Source organism: Gossypium arboreum, chromosome 10 (genome assembly GCF_025698485.1).
Source record: "Gossypium arboreum isolate Shixiya-1 chromosome 10, ASM2569848v2, whole genome shotgun sequence".
NCBI lineage: Eukaryota > Viridiplantae > Streptophyta > Magnoliopsida > Malvales > Malvaceae > Gossypium > Gossypium arboreum.
Genome location: NC_069079.1, coordinates 88305735 through 88325941, shown reverse-complemented (window position 1 = coordinate 88325941; position 20207 = coordinate 88305735). Strand labels below are relative to the sequence as shown.

Below are 20207 nucleotides of genomic sequence, written 5' to 3'. Positions count from 1 at the left end.
AATGTGTATTACGAAAGTGATCCATTTAGCTATGTGAATGTAATACTTTAGTCAAAGCTGATTTCATTACTTGAGACTTACTAAGCATTAAAATGCTTACCCCCGTTGCTTTGGCTCTCTGTTTTATAGATTTTGCTCGTTAGCTATCGGATTCGGGATCATCGAAGTCGAAGTCATCCACACTATCAAAGCCCTTTTGGTACTCTTTTAGTTGAACTCTGGATATGGCATGTATAGGACTACCCTTTGCTGTTTTTCAAGTACGTTTTGTGATGTATGTGTGTACAGCCATGCGAAAATGGATCGTAGAAGTGGAGTATGGCATTAGACCATTTGTGTTTATGTATGTATATATGGTTTCATGATGTGACTATGGACTGGAATGGAAGTGTTGGGCAATGATCAGCCTTGGAATGGCTAAACATGATCATAGGTGGGCCTATGTATGACAAAACTCTAGTTGGTCCATGGAAACCACGAAATAGGTAAAGTTTACCTGAAAACAGATGCTGACAGCAGCAGTGGTGTGGATGTGAAAAATCACTAAAAATAGCAGGAATGGAATTAAATAGTGAATAAATTATGTAAATGAACCATGATGAATCTATTTTCATATGGAAGAAACGAAATGGTCATATGAGTTGTATGTTAAGAGATATTTAGGTTTTCGTGAAACAGGGCCAGAACGGTTTCTGGATTCCCTGTTCCGACTTTGGAAATTCATTTTAAATTAACCAGAGATAATTAGGAGTCATGCCATATATGTATAGATTCCTCCTTGAGTATAGTTTCTATAGAAACAAACGGCATCAGTATTGAAGCCCTGTACAGGGAGATATCGAATTCGTAATGCGTGAAGGTCAGTGTAGTCGAACCCTGGATTAGGGGAGCCTTTAACTAATAAACTGTACTAATTGGCCCGACCAAAAATTCTAGAAAAAAATATGTTGATGGACATATGAGTCTAGTTTCAAGGAAAAATTACGAAACTGATTTTCGAGCTTTAAAACTCAAGATATGATTTTTAAGGCAACGGTGATGCAGTAACCAGCTAGTCTGGAAATTTTTTTTTATGGACTATGAAAACAATTAAGTTAAGTCTGTGTGCACCTTGTGTTCGACTCTGGTAACGGACTCGGGTACGGGGTGTTACAATTTTATTGGTATCAGAGCTACGGTTTAGTCGATTCTAGGACTACCGTAATACGTTTGGGTCTAGCTATACATGCCATTATGTGATTAATTGATAGTGTGGATGTTTCCGACATTTGAATTTGTGTTTATTTATAGTAATGGATCCCGATCCCAACCGAGCGATAGCTGATGATGTGGAGAGTGTGGCGCCTGCTCCCGCACAAGGGACAGCGTCGGCGGACTCTCAACCTATTGCTAGCAATCCGAATGATGAGGCTAGGCAAGCCTTTTATAGCGTGATGAATGATTGGTTCAACCAATACATTCGAACTAATACGGCTGTTCCACAACCTCCATTCCCAACAAACACACCCCAAGACCTACAATGCCTCCGTGAATCGACCAAATAAGGTCGAATAAGCCCCAGTTGATGAATCCAAAACATGGGGCTATTGAATTTAAAGCTACGGATAGCGACGATGCCGAGCAATCTGAATTTTGGTTGGACAACACTATCCGCACTCGATGAGCTATCTTGTACACCCGATGAATGCCTAAAGTGTGCTATCTCCTTGCTACGCGATTACGCCTACTATTGGTGGAGTACTCGACTTACAGCCCCCCGAGAGCAAGTAACTTGGGAGTTTTTCCAAACCGAGTTTGGAAAAAGTATATCGATCGATTTGTTGATCAAAAAGGAAGGAATTTCTTGAGCTTAAGCAAGGTTCTATGTCGATTCATCGATTCGAGCGAAAATTTGTTAGACTTAGTAGATACGCCGGGAATGTGTTTCGCTCGAGGTCATCGTGTGTAAACGCTTCGAGGATGGGCTGAATGAAGACATAAAATGTTCGTTGGCATTCTTGAAATACGAGAGTTCGTAGTACTTGTCCAATGAGCTTGTAAAGTCAAGAGCTTAGAAAAGAAAAACAAAAAGTTGATGTGGGAACCGGAGAGTTTCGTAAAAGATCCTCGGAAATTCTCTTCAACATGCATCAAGAAATTTAGAGATGATGTGGGCGGTCTAGAGGCACTTGGGCCTTTTAGACGAGATCGTGATCGACCCTCTGTGGGTACACGAGGCACTTGATCGCCAATGTTGGGAATGAACGTCGAGACGAGCGAGTGTCGAAGATTGTGGCAAATGGCATTCGAAGTCAGAGGTTCCGTGACCGCCTCTGTTATAAGTGCGGATCGGTCGACCACTTTATTAAAGATTGCCCGAGGTTGTCTGAACAGAATATAAATCAGAGTGGGAAACCGGGTGCTACCACCGCTTGAGGTAGACCATCTAGAAATACGAGCAATGCTAGTGGTGGTCAGAGAGGATCTAGAGATGCTACGACCAGATCCGAGGCTCGCGCTCCTGCTAGGGCTTATGCTATACGCGTACGCGAGGATGCTTCCTCGCCAGATGTTATTACCGGTACTTTCACTCTCTTTGATACTAATGTGATTGCTTTAATTGACCCGGTTCTACTCACTCTTATATATGCGAAACCTTATCATCCAAAGAAGACTTTACCTATTGAGTCTCATCGAGTTTGTAATTCGGTGTCAAATCCCTTGGGTCGTTACGTCTTTGGTCGACAAAGTGTGTAAGAAATGTCCCTAGTAATTCGAGGTTCTGCTTTCCGGCGGACTTGATGCTTTTGCCGTTCGATGAATTTGATGTTATTCTTGGGATGGATTGGTTGACCGTGCATGATGCGATTGTGAATTGCAAAAGCAAGACTATTGATTTGAGGTGCGCAAATAACGAGATGATCCGAGTTGAGTCTACATACTTAAAGGGTTGCCAAATGTAATATCATCAATGTTGGCCCGAAATATGTAAGAAAGGGTGCGAAGCATACCTTGCGTATGTACTTGATGATAAGGAGTTAGAAATAAAACCCGAATCTGTGCGGTGGTTTGTGAATACCGGATGTTTTTCCCAAGAATTACCGGTTTGCCACTGTTCGGAGATAGAGTTTGGTATTGAGCTTGTACGGGGACTACGCCAATTTCGATAGCTCCGTGTCGTATGGCACCAACCGAGTTAAAGGAGTTGAAAGCTTAGTTGTAAGAATTGACGGATAGAGGTTTCGCCCGACCAAGTTTCTCACCTTGGGGTGCACCAGTATTGTTTGTGAAAAAGAAGGACGGAACCATGAGGTTGTGTATTGACTATCGTCAGCTGAATAAAGTGACGATAAACCGTTACCGCGTATTGATGATTTGTTTGATCAACTAAAGGGAGCCTCAGTGTTTTCAAAGATAGATTTGAGATCGGGTTATTATCAGTTACGGATTCGAGATTCGGATGTACCCAAAACTGCTTTCAGAACGAGGTACGGTCACTACGAGTTCTTAGTGATGCCGTTCGGGCTCACTAATGCCCCTGCAGATTTATGGATTTGATGAATCGGATCTTGATGATTTGGACCGGTTCGTAGTTGTGTTCATTGATGACATCTTGGTCTATTGAAGAGATGAGACCGAACATGCTGAACACCTGAGATTAGTGTTGCAAATATTACGGGATAAGCGGTTATATGCTAAGTTCAGCAAGTGTGAGTTCTGGTTAAGAGAGGTTAGCTTCTTGGGTCATGTGGTATCTGCATCGGGGATTCGAGTCGACCCGAGCAAAATTTTAGCCATACTTAACTGGAAACCTCCGAGAAATATTACTGAGGTTTGGAGCATTTTGGGGCTCGCCGGTTACTACCGACGATTTGTAAAAGGTTTCTCGATGATAGCCACACCCATGACGAAGCTACTTCAAAAAGATGTTAAGTTTGAATGGACGGAAAAATGTCAGAAAAGTTTTGATCAACTGAAAACTTATTTGACGGAAGCTCCAATTTTAGTGCAGCCCGAATCAGGCAAAGAGTTTGTCATCTATAGTAAAGCCTCCCTACTTGGGTTAGGTTGCGTATTGATGCAAGAAGGTCGAGTTGTGGCCTATGCGTCGAGACAATTAAAGCCACATGAGAAGAATTATCTGACCCATGATCTCGAATTAGCTGCCATCGTATTCGCCTTGAAAATATGGCGACATTACTTATTTGGTGAGAAGTGCCATGTATTTTTGGATCACAAAAGTCTCAAATATTTGGATAGACTGACTAAGTCGGCTCACTTTATCCCCGTGCGTACGGATTTTTCATTGGATAAACTAGCTGAATTGTACGTTTCTCAGATTGTGAGATTACACGGGGTACCGATTTCTATTGTGTCGGATAGAGATCCGAGATTCACCTCGCGATTTTGGAAGAAATTGTAAGAAGCTTTGGGTACCAAACTGCATTTTAGCACCGCTTTTCATCCACAAACCGATGGTCAATCCGAGCGGATAATTCAGATACTTGAGGATATGTTGAGATGTTGCATCCTCGAGTTCAATGGTTCATGGGAACGGTATTTACCTTTGATTGAATTTGCTTACAACAATAGTTTTCAATCAAGTATTAAGATGGCACCTTACGAGGCTTTGTGCGATTAGTAAATACCGTACACCATTGTTTTGGACCGAGCTCGTGAAAGTAAAATTTTCAAGTGGATTTGATTAAAGATGCTTTGAAAGAAAGTAAAAGTAATCCGTGAAAATCAAGATAGCCTCCGATCGTCGAAGTCGACGCGGATCTGAAACGAAAAGACATTGAGTATCGGTGGGAGATAAAGTGTTTCTTAAAGTTTCGCCTTGGAAAAAGATACTCGATTTGGTAGTAAAGGCAAATTGAGTCCGAGGTTCATCGGGCCATATGAAATATCTGAACGAGTCGGTCCGATGTGATCGTTTGATTTTGCCCCCGAACTTGAAAAGATTCACGACGTCTTTCATGTTTCGATGCTTGACGTTATAGATCGATCCGTCGCAAGTAATTAGTCCATCAGAGGTTGAAATTCAAGCCGATATGAGTTATAAAGAAGAACCGATTCGTATCCTAGCTCGTGAAGTGAAGGAGTTGCGAAACAAAAGGGTTCCGCTAGTGAAAGTGTTATGGCTCAAACACGGCATAGAAGAAGCTACCTGGGAACCCGAGAACTCTATGAAAGAGCGATACCCAAACCTATTTACCGGTAAGATTTTCGGGGACGAAAATTTCTTAAGTGGGGGAGAGTTGTGACAGCCTTAAAACGACCCTAGTCGGAATGTGGTTTTGGGACCACAAAATCGAGGCACAAAAATAATTTAATATTCATTTTGATGCCTATGATATGTGTTAATTCGTGTGTGACATTTTTGATGATTTGATTTAGGGTTACAAATGTGAATTTCACTAAAAAGGAACTAGTAGTAAACTTTAAAAGTAGGATAGGGAAATGTGTGATGACTAATTAAAGCATGCATGCAAAACAATGGTCTTGCATGTCAAATACCCCTCTTTTTATAAGTGGTGGCCGGCCATGACAAGGGAGGATGGGCAAAACATGTCATAGACATGTTTTGTTGGTGCAATATGGGAGGAAAAATTAAACTAAGGTGAAGAATAAAGAAATGAAAAAAAAAAAGAGAGAAGGTGTGTAATCCCCCCCCCCATTGCCGTGAATTGAAGGAAAAGAAAGAAAAAAAAATTGTTCATCCTTTCTTTGAGCCAAAACTAGGAAGAAAATACAAAGAGAAAAGAAAAGCTTCATCCTTTGGTTCTTCTTGGCCGGTTTGAAAGGAGAAAAGTTGAAGATATTCGGCCATATTTGCATCTAAGTTAAGGTAAGTTTGATGTTGTGCCATGAGATTCAAGCATGTTTTAGTAGTTAGCTTGAGTTCTAACTAGCCCATGGTTCAAATCTTCACTATGTCATGGAGATAATGTTCGGCTAAGGTGGATTTGTGGATGTCATTTGCATGCTAAAAGTAAAGCTTGTAATGATGCATGGTATGGTGTTGTATGGCATTCGGCCATGGTAGGAAATAAAAGAAAACTATGGTCGTTGTTCATGTTATTTGAATGAGAAGTGCTAGTAAGGTGAAGTACAAATGTTAGTGTTTGATTTACTAGTGTATATGTGCGTATTAGCCTAGTTTTGAACTTGAAACAAAATGGTGTTTAGTCGATACAAGCGACCATACTTGTAGAATGTATCAAGTGTTGAAATCGGCCTCAACATAGATGTGTATGTTCGGCCACATGAACGAGTACATATGTTAATGTGTATATTCGGCCTTAGGTAGCCTATTGATGGCTTTAGCTTGACTTAGAAATTCGCTAAGGGGAAATATTAGCTAGTATGTTGAATTCGATTCGTGATTTCGTACATGTGACTCTAATGTCTAATGGATATATGGGCTAAGTACCTTGAGCTTCTCTTTGATGTTTGAATGAATTGTATTGAATTGCTTGATGTAATTAAAAATGTGCATGAGCATTGTGTATTCGAGCTAAAGGGTGGCCATATGACCATTTAAACTCCTTGTCATATTCGGCCATAAGCTAGCATAATGAGGTTTTAATAAGTTAAATTTGTGTGAATTAGCTCAAGAGCTTAGAGGACCACCGTTGGATAAGGGGAAGGAAAAAGTGATCGAATAGCCGTCGAAATCGTTCGGCCACGTCCGAGGTAAGTCTTCGAGTAATGACCCTACTTGAATTATATTGAATGATTTGTCACATTATGGAGGATAGCCGAATGTGCGTAGGGACTACGTTGTGAAGTCAATTGAAATCATGCTCTTTGTGTGTGGCTATTGAGCCGAAATTGGAAAGGTTTGATAAATGTTTTGTGTTTGAGCCTTAGTAACGAAAGTGAAATATGGATGTGTCGTGATTATTGATATATGTGTGCATGAGCATTTGAATGATACCCGGGCTAAGCCCCGAAGGCATTTATGCTAGTGATTATATCCGGGCTAAGACCCGAAGGCATTTGTGCGAGTTGTTATATCCGGGCTAAGACCCGAAGGCATTTGTGCGAGTTGCTATACCCGGGTTAAGACCCGAAGGCAATTGTGCTTGTGGTTATATCCGGCTAAATTCCGAAGAAACTTGGTTTGATGGTGAGCATTTTGTGCTGCAATAAATTCAATTAATACGCTCGAAAAACCCAAATGATAAGGTATGTTTGCATGTGCATCGGAAAAGTTGATTCGTTTGAAATAATATTCGTTCAATCGACTAACGAACTTTCGGCTCTTAGATAGGTTGATACCTTGTGTGTGTATATGTTGATGAAGTGTGAAGTAAGTATGATTATGAGAATGTGTATTACGAAAGTGATCCATTTAGCTATGTGAATGTAATACTTTAGTCAAAGCTGATTTCATTACTTGAGACTTACTAAGCATTAAAATGCTTACCCCGTTGCTTTGGCTCTCTGTTTTATAGATTTTGCTCGTTAGCTATCGGATTCGGGATCATCGAAGTCGAAGTCATCCACACTATCAAAGCCCTTTTGGTACTCTTTTAGTTGAACTCTGGATATGGCATGTATAGGACTACCCTTTGCTGTTTTTCAAGTACGTTTTGTGATGTATGTGTATGACCATGCGAAAATGGCTCGTAGAAGTGGAGTATGGCATTAGACCATTTGTGTTTATGTATGTATATATGGTTTCATGATGTGACTATGGACTGGAATGGAAGTGTTGGGCAATGATCAGCCTTGGAATGGCTAAACATGATCATAGGTGGGCCTATGTATGACAAAACTCTAGTTGGTCCATGGAAACCACGAAATAGGTAAAGTTTACCTGAAAACAGATGCTGACAGCAGCAGTGGTGTGGATGTGAAAAATCACTAAAAATAGCAGGAATGGAATTAAATAGTGAATAAATTATGTAAATGAACCTTGATGAATATATTTTCATATGGAAGAAACGAAATGGTCATATGAGTTGTATGTTAAGAGATATTTAGGTTTTCGTGAAACAGGGCTAGAACAGTTTCTGGATTCCCTGTTCCGATTTGAAAATTCATTGTAAATTAACCAGAGATAATTAGGAGTCATGCCATATATGTATAGATTCCTCCTTGAGTCTAGTTTCTATAGAAACAAACGACATCAGTATTGAAGCCCTGTACAGGGAGATATCCAATTTGTAATGCGTGAAGGTCAGTGTAGTCGAACCCTAGATTAGGGGAGACTTTAACTAATAAACTGTACTAATTGGCCCAACCAAAAATTCTAGAAAAAAATATGTTGATGGACATATGAGTCTAGTTTCAGGGAAAAATTACAAAACTGATTTTCGAGCTTTAAAACTCAAGATATGATTTTTAAGGCGACGGTGATGCAGTAACCAGCTAGTCTGGAAATTTTTTTTTATGGACTGTGAAAACAATTAAGTTAAGTCTGTGTGCACCTTGTGTTCGACTCCGGTAACGGACTCGGGTACGGGGTGTTACAAATGCTAAAAAGAGCACAATTTCTAAAATCAAATCTACCACAATAGACATTCGTTCCACCATGATAATGCATCTTCTATAAATTCCAAAATGAATGTTAGCCATCATTCAAGGCATAATGCAAATTGAAGGGCTTCCAACCCAAGGCAACACATTTGGCCAATTTTCAAAAACACAAAATAATAAAGTTTAAGTCCTATACATGTCATATTCAAAAATATAAATCCAACTATACTGAATGCTTCGGTTGATAGTGTGATCGATATCTCTGACTTCAGGTGATCCTTGAGCTAGATAGGCGGCATTGTAAGGAAATGGAAAGGAAAGTGAGTGAGCATAAAAGCTTAGTAAGTTGCATATAAGTAAATATACAACAATAATATTCCAATAACCAGCATGCTCATAATACCACGGTAGGCATAAGTATAACTTACTCATTGTCGTCTATACCAATCACAAGTTATATATATATAGAGCTCATATCTCATACGTACCAATTAGGTACCTGTACCATTCACAACACGATTATACTTTCCTCATTAGCTTAAGAGCATAACGTTCACCATTGAACCATTTGGAACACTACTGGATATTCATTAAGCCTCAAACGTGGGTAAAGTGCCGATGCCATGTCCCAGATATGGTCTTACACTGACTATCATCTCGTAGCCGATGCATGTCCTAGACATGTCTTACACTAGCTTACGTCTCGAGGCCGATGCATGTCCTAGACATGTCTTACACTAGCTCACGTCTTAATGCCGATGCCATGTCCCACACATGGTCTTACACTGGCTCTCATAATGTGGTCGATGCATGTCCTAGACATTTCTTACACTAGCTCACACACAAATGACCCTAAACGTCATAGCATGAATATCCGATTTACTTCCTAAGGTTACAACGAAATTTCCACTATCTCAATTATCATTATACATTCACAATTTCACAACCAAGCAATTCATGTTATATTAACTCAATACAATTTAATACATATATTAACAATGTAGTTGTATTATTTACATACAACTTACCTCGGATTACAAAACGTATACGACTAGTCGGTTTAGTCAACTTGCTTGGTTTTCCCCCGGTATAGGCTCAGATTTGACAATTCTTGATCTATATTAGCAAAATAAACTCATTTAGTCACTAAAAAAATTTAAGAAATTAAAAACTCACATCTTCGGCAAAATGACCATTTTGCCCCTAGACTTTGGCAAAATGATCATTTTACCCCTATGCTCAAAAATTGATTTTTATCGAATTTCTTCACATATTGAGCCTATCTGAACTCTTTTTATTCTTATAGCAATCCCAAATTCATCATATTTCACACATTTATCAACTATTTTACAACTTGTGTAAAATAGTCCCTTTAGGTGTTTTCATGGTAACATCTTCCACAAAAGTTGTCTATTACACAACTAAGACTCATATTCTTTCATAAAATTTCAGAAAACACCCAAATGATCTCATGTAAAAACCCTAGACCTTCAACCATTTTGCAAGATATACCCCTCATTTGAAAGCTCATGCTTCAAGGGTCTCAAAAATACAAAAATCATAAACAAAGGAAATGGAAATCACTTACTTCTAGGGAGGATAAGTTACTGAAAATTTTGAAGTCCAAACACCCCCAAAAATAGCTGAAAATCGGTTGGGTAAGAAGATGAAAAAGGGATGATATCATCTTTCTTTATTTTATGTCCTTTTTAGTCAAATAAGCCACCTAATTTCCACCTAACCTTGAAAATTGTCTCATCTTTTTCTAATGGCTGGCCATGCTATCATAATAGGGTATAATTTCCCTTTAAAGACCCCTAATTTTTATTGTCTAGCTATTTGACACCTCTAACTATCAATTTAGGACTTTTGCATTTTATGCGATTTAGTCCTTTTTCGCAATTGGGCTCACAAACGTCAAAATTAACCCACCAAATTTTTCTTGTACTAATATAAACATGCTATGAATCCAAAATAATAATAAAATAATTTCTCCAACTTCATATTTGTGGTCCCGAGACCACTATTCTGACTAGCCCCAAAATCGGGCTGCTACAATTTTCTCAACAACCATTTCTCTAGTACAAATTTAGTAAAACACATATTATACCACATACTTCTTATCAAGATAAGATAATAATCAAACATCACAATATCATAATGAATTTTGTATGCATATTCATACCTGTCAACTTACCCTTTGTACTAAATTTGACATGGAATAGTTTAACACATTCATAATGCCATTATCACTACAATTCAATTAGCTTAATTACTTAATTAAATTCACAAAAAGAACAAAAATTATAAAAGTACAAACCGAAAATCACTAATCCTCAATGTCTTTTTCCTTCCCTTTCTTTTGACGAACTAACTTCGTCTTTAATTATATTTTATAAATTAAATATGAACACAAAGTTAAAATTACATCTTTAACTAATAAAACATTCAAATCAAATATGTTATACATTTATTCATTTTGGTCCCTTTGGACCTTAATATCTGAAATGCTTGTAATTTACAATTTATCTGATCGAATCACAATTCGACTTCGTAATTATACTACAAGGACTTCCAACTATCAAATTTTAACAATTTTCATCCAAAGTTCACATCTTGACTCTCTCTTTCTAACCTAATATTTAACATGATTTCTCAACTAAAACTTAACAATTGAACCATTTGGGCTCCTTCTAACATTGATTATCAAAATTCTATAAAACATCATGAAGAAAATCTTACCTATTTTTTGTTGGAACCTACGGCAATGGAGGAATAATAAACATCCAAAAGCTTTGATTTTACTCCCTTTAGTCTCTCTTAGCCGAATGAAGAAGAAGAGATATCCACTTAATCTCTTTCATCCCTTTCTTTTATATTCATAATTAATAATTCTTAGTAATTATAAATAGTTTAATCTAAGGGTCATAATTAATCCTTGAAATAAATAGTGGAGCGTGATGGCTATGATCAAGTTAGGCCATTAACCTTATATAAAATTATGGATCAATTGATTTTAAAGATATATTTAATTGCTTAACAATATTTAATTGCTTAACAAGGACTTGATCATTACTTAAATTAAATCCCCTCGTTTACACATCTTTAGAAATTAGTCCATGTACTATGTATTAAATAGCTTAATCAATTTAATCACTAGTTAATTTCATCTCTTAGAGCTGTATTGAACTCACTAATTTCTCAAATTAAGTTTCGAGCGGCTCGGTTTAAAGAATTTAACTTTAAATCGACTTTTCAGACACTAACAAAAATTGAGCCTTTACATTCCGATTAATGCTTATAGTTGATTATGATGTTTTTTATGATTTTTTTAAGGTTTTTATATCAAGTTCTTAATCCGGATTATTGCTATTTCGTTCTTATTTTTTGTTTGATCCGTTTAATATCAAAATCGTATTGTAAAATGTGTCTTTTTGTGTTTGTGAAATTCTATTGGTTATAAAGGTTTCATATTTTTTGCTTGTACCTATATGCGGCGACTGAGGCTATGGTTTTAGAAACCCCAGCAACAAGTTTGTTAACAAATGGGTCATTGGGATAAAATGAAAAATGGGCTTAAAAGTTAAATTGGTTTCCAAGGGGCCTAAATTTAAAATGAAGTTGGACTTTAGATTAAAAAATGAATGGCCAACTCAATTTCCATCATTATTCAGAACTCCAAACAATGAATGGCCAAATTCCAATTTACCAACTCGATTTACAAACATTTTAAGCTTAGCACGTACCTCTAACATTAATTCTAAAAAGAAGAGTGTATGAGACCTTCTAATTTAATAGAATCAAGTGCAAATGAGCTCCAAATTTACTGCTCGGATAGATTCAAGTATCTCTATGAATTCAAGTCTATCTTAGTTCTCCTTCGGATAGCAGTATACTATCATAAATAAATACCACAAATATTCATATAAAATAATTAGTTTTTATTAAATATATGCATTGTCCCTTAGACATTTAAATATATATTTAACAAAAATAATAATTTATCTCCTTAATTTTCACTATTTATAGAATAAATAATTTAATATTTGATAAATTCTAAAGTTGTAATAAGTATGAAATCAATTTATTCATTTTCTTGTAAACATTTCATTAATTAAATAGACATTAAAATTTTACATGATTTAATTTACATTTCATGAAATTTTTAATTTGATGATTACCAAATTATATACATAAATAAAGAATTCAAATTTAAAGGCACAAACTTTAATACTCATTTACATAAAATACTTGAAAGCCGAATAATTAACGACATTGATTTATAATACCTTATCAAATCACATTATATCTATATACATGTATGCATCGGGTACTTAATATATTTCAAAACTAATGGAATCAAAATTGTCTTATTAACTTATTTTCCTAATTTCATCTGTAAGTAATAATATATATATATATATATATATATATATATATTAAAAATTGAATATAGTACATGAACATCTATAACAATATATAAAAGTTATCCCCAAAATTCATCCTAAAGCCTGCATTCAAAAAATTGGACTTGTTTTAATTTTAATTTTAAGGGCTTTTTTTTGGCAATTTTCAAGATGGGCTAAGTGTTACGGATTTAGAATTTTTGCCTCACGATTCGTGCAGCCTTAGGTACTTACTTTGCTCCAAAAACGCTTAAGTTAGACTAATTCCAACAATTGAAGATTCAACAGAATTCCTCCATAGAATCAATACATAGCGAAAGCAACTCAAAGATGAACAAAGATGAACGAAGAACAAAATAAGAACAAAGCCACAGAAAGCTAAGAACACAAGAGAGAAAGTTTTGAATGAATGCTTTCAAGAATTCTTATTGCTTAAGAATGAAGTGATTTACAATGATGGGAGATGCATCTATTTGTAGTTGAGTCTTCCCAAGTTCAACGGTACAAATCAAAGTACATCAATGGCTAAGATTAAAAGCTATCTACAAATCAAATCTCTAATATTACAGAATCATATCTTCTAAAATTTACATATCATATCTAAGATTGCATATCTTTGAAGATCACGTTCCATATGTGTCAAGCTTTGCAAATGGACCTTCAATCTCTCCAAGCAATGGGCCAGTTCGATTGGGCCAAATGACCTCCCTTGAACTTGATGGGTCGTACAAGTGTGCCATGGTTGCGGGCTCCCATGCGCAACCCATGACATTCTCCCCCACTTGTTCTAGCAACGCCCTCTTCACGTCCTTCGCATGGAACTGGTCTATATTGTCTTGGAACTGCCACAAGGCCTCGGTAGGTCCCAACTTGTCTCACTATCGGGAAAACCCTTCCATCCATCGAACTAAGTATTCATGCCACGACCAATAGTACTTTCGTCTGATCACACGGTTTTCCTTGATGCTTTCAACTACTAGATTGTAGGAGACCTTTAATCCCATTGGTGCTCATTCGGACTTGCTTCAAATTGGATCTTCTTGATCTTCATGGAATGGCTTAAGCATACTTACATGGAACACTGGGTGGACTTTGAGCTTTGCATGCAGCTCTAGCTTGTAGGCTGCCTACTCCCTTCACAACTCGAAAGGGTCCCTCATACCGTCGCATAAGCCCTTTGTGCAAGCCATTATGTCGCAAAATCAAGTGCAGTTTAGCAAGGATTGAGTCATCAACTTAAAATTGCACATACCTTCGATTATGATTTGCTCACTTCTTGTGGCGCTTACTTCCTTGTGTAGACAAGCTCTAACTAAATCGTTTTGCTCTTGCCAATCTATCGCAAATCGATAAGCTGCTGAATTTGGTCTCGCATAGCGAGTTGCAACAACATTGGGTGTAAGTGGCTATTGTCTTCTCAGTATCTAGAATGGACTCTGATTCGTAGCCCCACTGTGTTGCGAGTTGTAAGAAAATTGGGCCACATCCAGCAACTTTGGCCAGTCCTTTTGTGTGGCACTCGCATAGTGCCAAAGATACGTCTCCAACAACACATTCCCTCGTTTTGTTTGCCCATCGATTTGTGGATGCATGCTAGTGGAAAAGTTCAAGTCCAAACCCATTAACTTTAACAGCTCCATCCAGAACCAGCTCATGAATTGTCCATCTCAATTATTGATGATAGACTGTGGCACTCCCTAATATTTCACCACATGTCTAAGGAATGAAAGAGTTGCCTCCTCAGCAGGGCACTCCTTGGTTGCTAGAATAAAGGTTGCACACTTCGAAAACTTGTCCACCACAACAAAAATACTTGCAAACCCATCAGATGTAGGCAAACCCACAATAAAGTCCATGGATAATCTCTCCATGGACTCTCCAGAATAGGCAAAGGTTGTAACAAATCGGCAGCAGTCTTCAACTCGATCTTATCTTGTTAGCACACCAAATAAGTTTTCACATAGGTATCCACATCATCTCCCATGTTAGGCCAATAAAACCGATCCTCCAAAAGAGCCAAAGTACGATGCATGCTTCAATGGTTAGCCCATCTCGAATCATGAAATTCCTTCATGACTTCTTTGCGCAAGTTCCTATATTGAGACACATAAAGACGATGTCCCCGAGTGTATAACAATTTTGCCTCAAGCCAAAACCGCCTCTTTTTTCTATCTTTGGCAAGCTTGATCAAATTTTTGACTGTGGGATCATGGGAAAATCCCTCTCGAATACTCTCCACTAAAGGTCTAGTGGGTTGGCTGATTGTTGCAAACTCCATCTTTCAACTGAGCGCATTAGCCACAGTGTTGGCACTCCTCGGCTTATATTCCATGCTAAAATCGAACTCCGCTAGGAAAACCTACCAACGAGTTTGTTTTGGAGACAACTTTTTCTGGGTTAGGAAATAACTATTTGCAACATTATTAGTGAATACCACAAACCTGTATTCCAGCAAATAGTGTCTCCGTGTAATCTACCTAAACTGGGTCTAGTAAATTCAAGTACATATTTCAAGTTTCGAGCATGAATTTAGGAATTTATCGGGTTAATAATAATTTTTTAATTTAATTTAGGACATCAATTTCATCTAAAATCAATTAAACAATAATTTGAAAAATAAAAATATTTTGGGAAAATTAATTTTAAAGTAATTAAATAATTATTAGTGAAAATAATAATTTGGGTTGAAAAAAATTTTAAAATAATTTTTATTGGGGTTAATTTGAGTTAAATTTAAATATTAATTAAATAGGATTTAATTGTTAAATAAATGAAATTTTGGAGTATTTATTTGGCAAATAAACCTTTAAATTCGAAATTTTTGAGGGAAATGATCAATTGGTAAAGTAAGAAAAATGTTGGAGTGACCATTGGGCAAATTTCCCAATTTTTAAATTTCTAGTGGGTTGTTTTAGTTGTAAACACAATGCATCTAGCCTACTTTTCACACTATTTACATCAAATTAGATAGCTATAAAATTCATTTTCTTTACATGGTTTTAAAGATCTATCATCAGAGAATAGATTCAACAAATTTCCTTCTCAAAATACTCTCTCTTTTCACTTGAAATTATTCACAAAAGTAGCCAAAAATGTTCTAAAATTTCTCAAGATTTTAGAATCAAGATTTTCAATTAAAGAATTTAGAACGAATCAAAGGTAATTATTATTTCTAAACTTATTTTTATGATCATTAGAAGCATATTTACATGATTTGAGTGATAATTACATGATTTTTTTTATCAATGCCATCTTCTTCAAAAGCTTAAGGTGCTTTAATGGCGGATCATGAATTTTGAGAGGAAACCCACAAATAAATGGATGTTCCAACTCAAAAAGGATATATTAGAAGGTTTTTGATCTAATTTATCAAGATTAAACATGTTTTGTAAAGTAATTTAAAGAATTTCGAATTTCATTATCTTCATGAACAAATTTTTTGGATTTTTGTGAAATTGATTTAAATATGAAATTGATGCTTAGTATATGTTTATTTGGTCCAGTATTGATGTTTGGAAGTGATTAGGAGGGTTGGAGTCCTCGATTTTGTGAGGAATCGAGTTTTTGACTTGATGATACTAATCCGGTAAGGTAAATTTGAGTGAGAATTTCGTGTAGCCTAGTTGATGAAAATTTGTATTTATTGTATCTTTTGAAAGGTGGTAATATCTATTTTATCTTTGTTGAAGCTCTAAATCTTGAAGAGGATTGAGCTAATCCAAATTGAAGCTTGGATTTGCTTGGTTGATCACTTGGTTATGGTTGAATTAGTTGTGCGGTGAGTGTTATTAAAGGGCGATTTAGTAAATTGACCCTTATGCTTAATTGGATGATTAATTAATGATTGCAAATATTTAATTGAGTTTTGGTTGATTAATTTTTCAAGATTATTGATATATGTTTAAGTGATAAATTTTTTGTTAAGTGGTTTTATGTGCTTGATTTGATTGATTATAATGGTGAACTAATCAAGCATGCTGTAGTTTTTGGTTCATGGTATGTTGATATTTCAATTGATAAATGAACATTGATAATAGGTAATCGGTATGCTATATTTAATTTGATGTTAAAATGATTATGTTACATGATTCACATATGCAGTTTGATATTTTAAATTGAGCACATTATTGATTGAAATCATGTTATGATTGATTGGTTATATTGACATTACAGCATGGTGGATCCATTGGATATAGTTGGCATGCCATAATATTTGTGAGTACTCACCATATTGATATGTTATTTGTGAGCAATGAGGCTCTAGGTAGACTAATTTAGAGTAGATAATGGAGTGTTAAGCTTGTGTCTCCACTCAACGGGATTGATTTGAGGCAATATAAGGGAGTGTGTGGCCTCGGTCCACTCAATCTAGGACTGATTCTAATTCTGATTGGGAGTAAGGAGATTTGTTTATCCGATGTATGACTTGATTAAGCCATGATTGTATATGCTAATATAAATATATGAAATGTTATATGCTAAATTGATGATTATATGCCATGATTAATTATGATTTTTGATACATGGTTGAGCTTATGACATTGAACTATTATGGATTGATATTGTGATTGAAAATTTATATTTTATTGGTTTCAATTTAAGCATGATTTGGGTGGTAATTTACTCGTCCTTTTGTTAACATTCATTGAGCTTTTTAAGCTCATATATTCACATTCGTGTAGTTATTCGACGGGATTGAAGAGCTGAGGAGCTGAGCAAGAGAATTCCAAGAGATTAAGGCTTGGTAGAGATTTAGTTACATGTTTTAGAGATGTTAATCGGGCATTGTGGAACTTCTGAGACTTAGTTTAATTTTGGTTGTAATTAAACTTGGACATTGGACATTTTTAAATTTTTATGGATTTATAATATCATATATGCATGTTTGAGTTTGATTATTGAATAATTGACAGTGTATTGTTGCTTGATAACACAGTGATTGATAACACAGTGTCTGAGGCATGATGTTTACACTAACCATTGTCTAAATAAAGCTTCCATGGAGTGGTTTATTAACGACTAAGGTATGCCACTTGTTTGAATTAACCGGTGGGTGATATGCTTGAAATTGAATGTTTAATTCTATTTAATTGAGGCTTAATTGGTGTTAATAAATTCAATTAAAGGTGTATGAATATTTAGATATTTAATTGTAGTTAAATTGGGTTTAATTGGCCATTAAAATACTCAAAATCTAGTTTAAAATCAAATTTTTCGCACAAAAAAACTATAGTGCACTGTTGGGGGTTTGAATTTTGGTCTTTTTAAATTGGTTCTCTAGTCCATTTAAATTACAAATTAGTCCTGTAACTTGATAAGTCTAATTAGAGCCTTAAATGATAAGGAAACTTGATAAAATTTTAGGATTAGATTAGTAATTGATAAAATTTGTTAGAAACGCACTCAATTTAATATTTGGGTATAGTACTGATAGTTTGAAATTGTTATGATTTAGTCCTTAATGATAAAACTTGAATTAGACTTAGAAAATAAATAGGGCTTACATAAATTTACTAAAAGAGGGTTAGTAAATGTATAGATCTAAATTCGAGTTAGTGTAATCGTAGATGATTAAATAACAAAAATGCCCTTAAGTTAAATTACTTATAAAAAGTTTAAAATAGGTTCACAAATTGCTTTCGCATTAATAAATAACTAATAAATGGATAAGATTGAGGTGTTATAAGGTTGGGGTGTGTCTTGGGAGGTCATTAGCCGAATAATCACTCAGGTAGCTAATGTAACTGTAGCAGGCCCAATTTGCCCAGCCTGTTATAAACCAAAAAAATAATAAAACCAAACGAAACTAATAGTCCAAATATTAACAGTCCATTTACATCAAGAACCCGAATAGTCCTTTTACAAATTAAAACCCAAGACCCGAGCCCTATTACATTAACCCAATAAGGCCCAAAACCTAAAACCTATCCCAAAGTTACATGGCCCAACAGGCACAAAAATATTAAACACTCAGAAACCCTAGGGTTTCTCTAGCCGTGCCACAACGGCCTCCAGCTACCCCGCCACGCACGAGCTCCATGTCGCCCCTCCACATTGCCTCTGTACCTGTAAAAGAAGACAAACAAAGAACGGACACAGCAGCAAGAGCAAAAACCAAGCAGAAACTTTGTATTCTTTTTCTTTTTTCGGCTATAAAAGTAAGGATAATCGATTGTAGTTTTTTTTTACGCGCACACATAGCAATCAAAAAACAGAAAAGAAATTGAAAGAGGTGATTTCTCATATTTCATTTTTTTCATTATTTATTTTAGATAGAAAACACAAAAATAAGAAAAGGGTTTAAAAAGCTACCTGTTTTCCCCGCATCTCGTCACTATTGGGGCTCCGCTCCTTGCGCAAAAGGCGTGGGACCTCTCTAAGGTCCGAGTTTGGGCTTCGTTTCGAGGGGTACGAGGGGACGATGGCTCACTTCTTTTTTTTTTCTCTTTTTTTTTAGGCTTTTGCCTTTAGTTCTGGAATCAAGGGTAAAAAAGGGAAGGAAAAATACCAAAAAACCCATTTTCTAGAACTCCGGCTACCGTATACGGTGGCAGACGGGTGGTGGCTCAGTGATCGGAGTTCGGTCGGAAGGGGAGAGAGTGAGAGAGTTGATAGAAAAAGAGTTTGGAAAGTTTTTTTTTTTAAAAAAGGGGATAGGATGAAATTTTTTTAAAAAAGTTCCTTTTATAAGCTAATGGAACGACGTCATTTGGGGCTGAGTTCAATAGCCCCAAAATGGCATTTTTTAATAGCCAAGCTCACATGTTGACCTGACCTAGGGAGGATCTGCGTGTTTTACAGATTTAAGGGTTATTTATTCATCCAGACCTTCTGCTTTTTCACCTGTTTTAATTAGATCCTTTATGCCTTTTTATTTCTTTTGATTTGGCTCGATAATTTTGCTTTCATTATTTTTTAGTCCTTAATGGAACTGTGGGTTTTGGAAGACGGGTATGTTTCCCATCTGGTCCTTCCATATTATTCGCTCGTTTCAATTCGGTCCTGGGGCCATTTCACTTCAATTTATTTTATTTTCTTTTATTTTTTTACAAGCTGTTTTACTTCTTTTTTTAATTGTTAACCCTTTTTTGCAAATTTGTACTTGTTTTAAATCTCTTCATATATTATTTATTTTGAACCATTTTATTATTACTTGTTTTAAATTTTCTTCCATATATTATTTCTTTAAAATTTATATTATTTCATGCCGAATGGTTTCATATAGTTTTAATTTAAATTGTTTTATACTCTATTGGTTTTAAATTGCTACATATATTGTTGTTTTAAGCCGTTTTTCATGTTGGTTATCTTAATTTGTTCCACTTATTATTT

The 20207-nt window shown here is 35.9% G+C and overlaps 1 long non-coding RNA gene across 2 annotated transcripts; it reads right to left on the bottom strand.

Moving 5' to 3' along the window:
• Positions 1 to 8517: 8517 nt before the first annotated feature.
• Positions 8518 to 11321, bottom strand: LOC128281554 (uncharacterized). 2 transcript variants are annotated; one of them, XR_008271785.1, is made up of 3 exons: positions 11212 to 11321; positions 9498 to 9585; positions 8518 to 8753 (listed from the first exon to the last, which is right to left on the bottom strand). It is a non-coding gene; the product is annotated as an uncharacterized LOC128281554 (long non-coding RNA). The 2 variants fall into 2 exon arrangements; XR_008271784.1 differs by lacking the exon at positions 11212 to 11321 and adding an exon at positions 10058 to 10148.
• Between the last annotated feature and the right edge of the window lie 8886 nt (positions 11322 to 20207).